The 7,409-nt window shown below is 30.9% G+C and overlaps 1 protein-coding gene across 2 annotated transcripts in view; it reads left to right on the top strand.

The window, feature by feature from the left end:
* Positions 1–1,358: 1,358 nt before the first annotated feature.
* LOC117173206 (histone acetyltransferase type B catalytic subunit) overlaps positions 1,359–7,409 on the top strand; it is a 147,541-nt gene continuing 141,490 nt past the window's right edge. Inside the window, exon 1 of one of the 2 annotated variants that reach the window (XM_033361646.1) lies at positions 1,359–1,513. The gene's annotated coding sequence lies outside the window, so the exon portion shown is untranslated. Of the gene's footprint in view, positions 1,514–1,642; positions 1,767–7,409 lie in introns of those variants that run through there. The other variant, XM_033361647.1, reaches the window with a different exon arrangement.

The following is a 7,409-nucleotide window of genomic DNA, read 5'->3' as shown; positions in this document are numbered from 1 at the left end:
ACGACAACTTTCAGACTAGTGTATCATTATATTACTGCTACAAAAGTTCCTGCTTAAGCAAACATTGTAATAAGTAACTTTTCGTAATTTTACTAATTCCCTCATCCGAGTAAAATTAAAAAGAATAAAATTATTTTATGAATTAGTAAAAGCCAAAAATAACTTTATAAAAATTATTATTAGCTCATTCTTACAATTCTCCGCTTATTATTTTTATAATAATTTATCATGAAATTGCTTAATGTTGACACTTAATACAAAAGTCAACAACAACTTCCAGACTAGTGTATTATTATATTTCTGTTGCAAATGTTTCTCCTCAAATTGTAACAAAGTAACCTTTCGTAATTTTACTATTTCCCTCAACTGTTTAGAATTAAAAATAATAAATTTATTTTATGAATTAATAAAACCCAAAAATAATATTATAAAAATTATTATTATATTATAAAAAGTAATAATTCTAGTTTTTATTCATTTTTCAAATAATTCCATTATTTTTAATTTTAATAAGATCAGGGAATTAGTTTGGTTTTTAAGATCTGATGTTTTACAGAAAGACATTTTTGAAGATAATGGGAAAATTTGACTAGCCTCCCTCTCCTTTTTTTCCGTTCACTGTGCTCGGTTAAAGCTGAGTGCTAGTTGACCACACTTGGCGCGCGATTCAAAATTAAATTTAAAAAAAAACAATTCTTGTAATTTAAATAAATAATTACTAAAATATGCACAAGAATGTATACAAATTGTGTAACTTTTGATTTCAGACAAGAAAAAAATTTATAACAAATATTTTATCAATAATATTTTATTTTCATTAAACTAGAAAAACTGATTTATAGTTCACAAAACATTTTGTAATTGATACATTTTTTTAAATACCGTATAATGTTTCAGCAGTTCAATACATAGAAGTTAATTGCCGAATATAATAATTATGATCTTTGAATTAAAAAAAAATTCAGCTCAGAATATGGTTCTTTTCGATTAAAAACTTATAAATAATTATTTCTAATCACTTTTCCATTAAATTTCTTTTTAAATTAAATGTTTTGTAACATGTAAGCTGGTCTTTGGAATTCAATGAAAATAAACTGTTATTTATATAATATATGTGTTATATTTTTTTCCTGAAATCAAAAGTTAAACAATTTGTATATATCCTTGTGCATATTTGAATAGTTATTTACTTCAATTACAAAAATTGTTTTATTAAGTAATTTTGAATTGCGCGCCAAGTGTAGCCAATCAGTGTGCAGGCCTAACGCAAGGGCAGTAGCACAGGGTGACAACATTGTCATCATTACTCATGATATGAAAAGGCCTTAAAAGCACCTGTATAGTATACAGTACTTTATCCCTACTTTAAAGATTTAGCGGCACTAGCATTGTTAATAGTAGTATAGTAAGAACTGCTGTGAATTATAATATACTTTGGGCAGTTATTCATGTTTAAGAAGCACATTTGATTTTTCTATGCTATTTCATTGAATGAGTGAACATTGATAAAAAAGTATGCAGAGAGCTAAGTATATGATATATGTGTTATCGGTGCTTGCTTCGAACCTTGTTTTTGCTATTAATTCTATCTAGTAATATGAAGTATGATATGAATGATAAGGATTTAATTTTTTGAACTTAGAAGAAATGTGTAGGAAGCAGGCAGTAGGCGATTATATTATGCTTAGAGCAATCCTCATGTTGGGCCAGCTCTATGTCAGAAGCGCGCCAAACCTAGAGTTGAAAAGTTTCTGTAAATAAAACTGGTGATTATAAGCAATAACATAACTCTATATACCGCTCCTATACGAATTGGGGAACTAGATTACAAAGTAAATACTTCCACAGTAGGATGACAACTGACCACATTTTTCGAAGTTATATCTATCTGGTTCTCTTTATCGTAGAAACATTTGCGTAAGATTCTTCACCAATTCGTACATAGTCAGTGATTCAAGGATTTCAATAAAAACATATTTATAACATTTAAAATAAATCTATTGTTTCCTTTGCATAGATATCTTCACTTCTTTTTCATATATACTCATTAACTTACAAATAACTGGGTATATGAAGAGGTTACCCACTTGTTGTTACTTAGCCTTGAGCTTCTAGCATTTTTTGTTGCAACCCTATAAAAAGTTCTGTAGGATTTTCAAATCTGGTGAAGGAGATTCATTGATAATGCGACGGTAATATATTGTTCCTTTAGTATTCGTCACGTACCGGGCAGGCAGAGTTATTTACAGTAGTTGGCCGTCGCTAATCCGACTCCCTTTTTAAATTTCTCTTCAAATTATTAACACTTTTTTTTTTAAATAATGAATTTTCTCATTATACTTACTTATAATTATATTATTATTTTATTTTATAATTATATTATAATTGTATCATTACATTTACGAGAAACGTCGTATTAATTCAAATTTTAAGCATTTAAAAAAAAGTTAGATATCTGAAATCATCGAAACACGTAGATTCCGAATTATTATGTTCTAGGCTGTTAACTATGATATTTAAAAAATCTACTTTTTAATCCCAAAGCTTAACAAAGGACCCTTGAGTGTCGGCTACTCTATTGATATAGCCTCTCTGCTTTTTATTTATGATCGAATTCTTATTTCAATTTCAGCCTATGTGCTTGTTATTTATGATCGCATTTCTATTTCAACTTAGAAAAGGACATTTTAAAGCCTTTAAAACATTTAAAAGAACTACCTGGACCTTTAAATATATCTACTTGAGTACCTGCGGAGAATTTCTCTGAGCTTCTCTGACCCTAGAGAATCTTTAGAATATACTCAGAGGTTTCTATCGGTAGGGAGGCCACAGAAGAGTACATAAACATATATGAACCCCTTTTGCGGGTTTTTTGACGGTCAAACCCATTTTTTAAAATGGAAACCCATATTTTTGACAACGGATTTGGAAAAAGCAGAAAATTTTACGTCCGAAAATGTATTTTGAAAATTTTTTTATGACCCATTTAAAAAAATTATTTCCATTTAAAAAAATGGGTTTGACCGTCAAAAAACATAGAAAATGAAGTTCAAGGTCAAATTTACGGTCACCAGTATTTGACCCCCTTCATCCTGAACAACTTTTGTCTGAACAATTTTTTTGTACAATATCACTATTCTGAGATTTTTTGGTAAATAGATTAAAATGGCCCACCCTGTATATATATATTCGCAAAGAAGTTTCCTCAAAAACTAGAAACAGGAAAATTTCATAACTCAGAAAGCCTTTTTGACTTTCGTACATTACGTACATTATGGCTGCACATTATCACATTCAAATTTTCCAAATTTCGAATATTCCATTTGCCCAAGTCTCATTTGTAATCATGATATTAAGTCCTAGATAAAATTCCTTCTTTTTATTGTAAAAATAATCCATTATGAAATATAAATTACACTGAGCTTGACTGAATGATGGAAAGCTATAAGAAGCGTCACTTTGATCGATGTCTATGTTCAGAACGAAAAACAAGGTTTATTGAAAAAAGAAACTGAGCCCAATGGCGTTTTTACTGAAAGCACTATGGGAAATTAGGAATAAACTGGATCCTAGGGTTGACTCGTGCAGCACCGTAACTATCGACATGCAGACGATTAAGAAAATGCCTCCCTACCAGTTTCAAGTCGGTCAAAGGTGCGATAAAATTGGATTTTTAGCAGCAAATTCATTCAATAATCACCTGGTGTGTCCGAATGCAATGCAATCTGTACCACATTGTAGGGGGCAATTAGTGCTTTCGGAAAATGTTGCACTGCCACCCTCCACCTGCATAATAACCCCCGGCAGAGAGGCCTAAAGGGCGTGATTGCAGGTAACTTTAAGTATATGCTAAGGAACGCGACAAGACAAAAACTAAATGAAAGCTGAAAGCCCCTCTGTACACGAAAAACTTATCCTGCCAAGGCTCAAGGTAACAGAAATATGCCGCAGAGATATTTCTTTGCTGAATTTATTTGCTTTCGCTGCAATATTGTAGAAGGGAAGCTACCATAAGAAGAGGCATCATCTTCGTTGCGGACGAGGGCTGCTGCGTGGGTGCGGTGCGGCGGAGAAGGCGGCTGAGCCTCATTGGAAACTGTAAAAGGATCCATTACTCCAAATTCCCTCAGTAGGCGGCAGACAAACAGAAGCAGCGTTATTGTATGGGACTCGAGGCACGTTTGTAAATTTTATTCTGAAAGGAAAGTTGACATTTGGTTTCACAATGTTTATTTTCAACTATTCAGTTAGAGTGTGATGATAACTGACATCGAAGTAAATTAATTATTCAAAGATATTATTATTGTTTATAAGTTTTTCATCCTGAAGTATGCTACATAATTATAACGCAAACACTTTTTAATACATAACGGATTCGGTTTTATGCACAGTTGTAGGTATAAATACTTTTTTATATATACAAATGTTTATATACTTACTGATTAAAAAATGATATATTTAATATCTAGTGCATTTCACAGAACGATTTAAAAAAAATTGTTGCTTCAAATATTATCATCTCTTATTACAATTTAATAACTGACAAGTTGTTAATAAAATAAAAGTACAATATTAATATCCTACGTGTGCAAACATACGGACGCTTTTTTGTATCACAAGAAAATTAAAAAACTGATTATCGCGGACATTATAAAAAATTTAATAAAGCATTGAAATTTACATTGTCCCTGCAATACCTAATTAAATAACATGCAAATTGCTTTGATCCAGGACTCATTTTATGGCGAATTTTCAGAACATTGGAGAATTTTCAGAACATTAATTTTAACTCAGGCATAATTGAAATTAGGAGAACTTTTATCCTCATCAAAGAAAAGAGTTCATCGTAAACTTTGTACATCCTATAAAACTCTAAAATACACATACAATTAATATACATATACAGTTTGTATGCAAACGAATAAAAGTAAAATATCGCTGTCCTAAATAAATTCTAAATATTTATCTATAGATACATACATACAAACATACATAAATGTATATTAGACATTATAACCTTTAGGAATAGTATTCTTTTACTTACATCACTATTATCTTGCAAAAAGGTTTCAAAGTCATCTTTGTCTTTTTGTTTTATCACTGTCACTTTTCCGTGTCAAACACTGATACTCATAATCATTCAGTCATTCTTCACTTAAATGTATATCGCCGTATTTGTAGTTCTTTTTTTCCGAAATGCAAGCATCTGAAGACACTTCTGAAAGGATTCATCACTGAATTCTTTCCGTCACTTTTCTCACAAATATAACACTTCATTTTAACTTTTATGCCAAGTGGACAGCAAACTAGACAAGACTAGACTAAACAGCGTAACTAAATACCGTAACTAAACACCGTAAACCGAAACCCTTAGAAGCCTTCCCCGCTGCACCGCACCCACGCAGCAGCCCACCACGAATATGAAGCCTCTTCTTACGCTAGCCTCCCGTCTATAATATTGCAGCGAAAACAAATAAAGCAGATTTAATTGTGTTCGGGCACACCAGGTGATTATTGAATGAATTTGCCGTTGAAAGTCGAATTTTATCGCACCTTTGACTGACTTGGAACTGGCAGGGGGCAGTTTCTTAATCGTCTACGTGTTAGCTTTCATTTATACTATCGTTTATCACGATCGCTTCTTACCTTCGAAAAAACGCAGTGGAATCTCGAACTACAGTGTACAACGGCAGTTATCACGTCAGATTATTTTGAAAGTTTTGAAATCAAAAAGACGTGTGTTGTACATTTCTCAAAAATATCGGACGAAACCCAAAATAAACAATACAGAACGCATTTATCGTACAAGGAAGAGATTGAAATTATTCGTTTAATTGATACAGGCATCAGCAAAAAAAAATATAGCGCGACAATTGAAGTTTTCCGACGATACGATTCGAATAATTGTAACTAATAGAAAAAGTAGAGGTGGGCTCTCAGCGATATGAATTGCTCAATGAAGAAAATTCAAAATTATCCAGATATAGAAAGTTTACATTTCAATAGTGATAAAAAGTTCATGCCACTCCGGGATTTCAATCCGGGGTTTTTCTTTTTTTAATTTCGTGATATAAAGTATTCATCATATCCAAATGAAAATTTAGACTTAGACGATTACAGTTGTCAACTTCGACTTGACCTGTAAACTTCGCTTTCGCCAATATTTTTGTTTTTATTCAATGGTTAATCTACTATTTCATGGAATTTATTTTTCGTTGAATCCATTAAAAACCGGGGTTGATCATTCAAACAAATAAAAATTATTTCTTGTTGTATAAATAAGTACTCAAAAATATTCAACAAAAAAAGGTTATTTTAAAAGCGGATACAGATAGGAGACGACACTGCAAAAATAATTTTGAAAACTGCTACAATTTAATACAATAACTAAAAAGTACAATGTAAAATTTCAAAATATTTTTAACTCTATGACCCTCGATTTACTCTGAGCTCTCCCTAGCTATCGATTAAACCGAGGTTTTAGTGTATCCGAAATTTATTGTGGTTTCAATCAAGAATCTTTGGAAAAGCTCTGACAGCATCTCGTCTCTGCTTGTGTTTAGCGCCATTTTGATCTAAGATTGTCGCTTACTCACTGACTCACGCACTTCCATTTGTGCGATCGATAAACCCAATCGATAGTAATCATTCGATTTCACTAATACTCGACTGAACCAAAAGAATTGAATGTCATTATATGTTTTAAAAAATGTCGTTATTGAGTGTCAACCTTTGCCAATGATAATGACTCTTGTAGATCTCACCAAAAAATAATTACATTTAATTGCTTTCTTTCTAATGATCTTTGGGTTCAAAATCGAGTTCAGTGCAATCGAATATCTGGTATAATAGATATGAATGAAAACGAAGAAACAAAATGGTGAGGCAAGAGACATTGACATCAATTTTCCCAATATTTTTTGGAGCACAGTGATGCTTCTTACAAGCCCAATTTAGGGGGGCAAATTATACTTTATAAACAGCTTGTACATTTGTTACAATACAAAAATAATATAAATATATGTACGAAATAATAAAATACTGATGAAATTTTCCTGTTTCTAGGTTTCAGTGGGACATACAGGAAACAATTCAAAAATTGAAGTTAATCTGATTAATTTGTCTGATCGTTTGGTTGAATATCACAACTGTTTCATTATAAATTAATCTGTTTCATCTTTTTTTATTGAAAATATAAGAAATCATAGTTGAAAGTTATAATACTTTATTAAACATTCTTTTTCTTTGGTGAGCCATCATTTTAGTTGAAAAATATTTTTTTAATCATTTATCTATATGTAATTATGTTTTTTTATATTTCATTAGTTATACATTTATTAATTTCAACTAATATTTAATTTTTTTAATTTTATAATTTTATTAGTAAATTATATGTTATTATTTATTTC

The sequence above is a fragment of the Belonocnema kinseyi genome, chromosome 5 (genome assembly GCF_010883055.1).
Source record: "Belonocnema kinseyi isolate 2016_QV_RU_SX_M_011 chromosome 5, B_treatae_v1, whole genome shotgun sequence".
Taxonomy (NCBI): domain Eukaryota; kingdom Metazoa; phylum Arthropoda; class Insecta; order Hymenoptera; family Cynipidae; genus Belonocnema; species Belonocnema kinseyi.
This window is presented reverse-complemented; position numbering and strand designations above follow the sequence as displayed.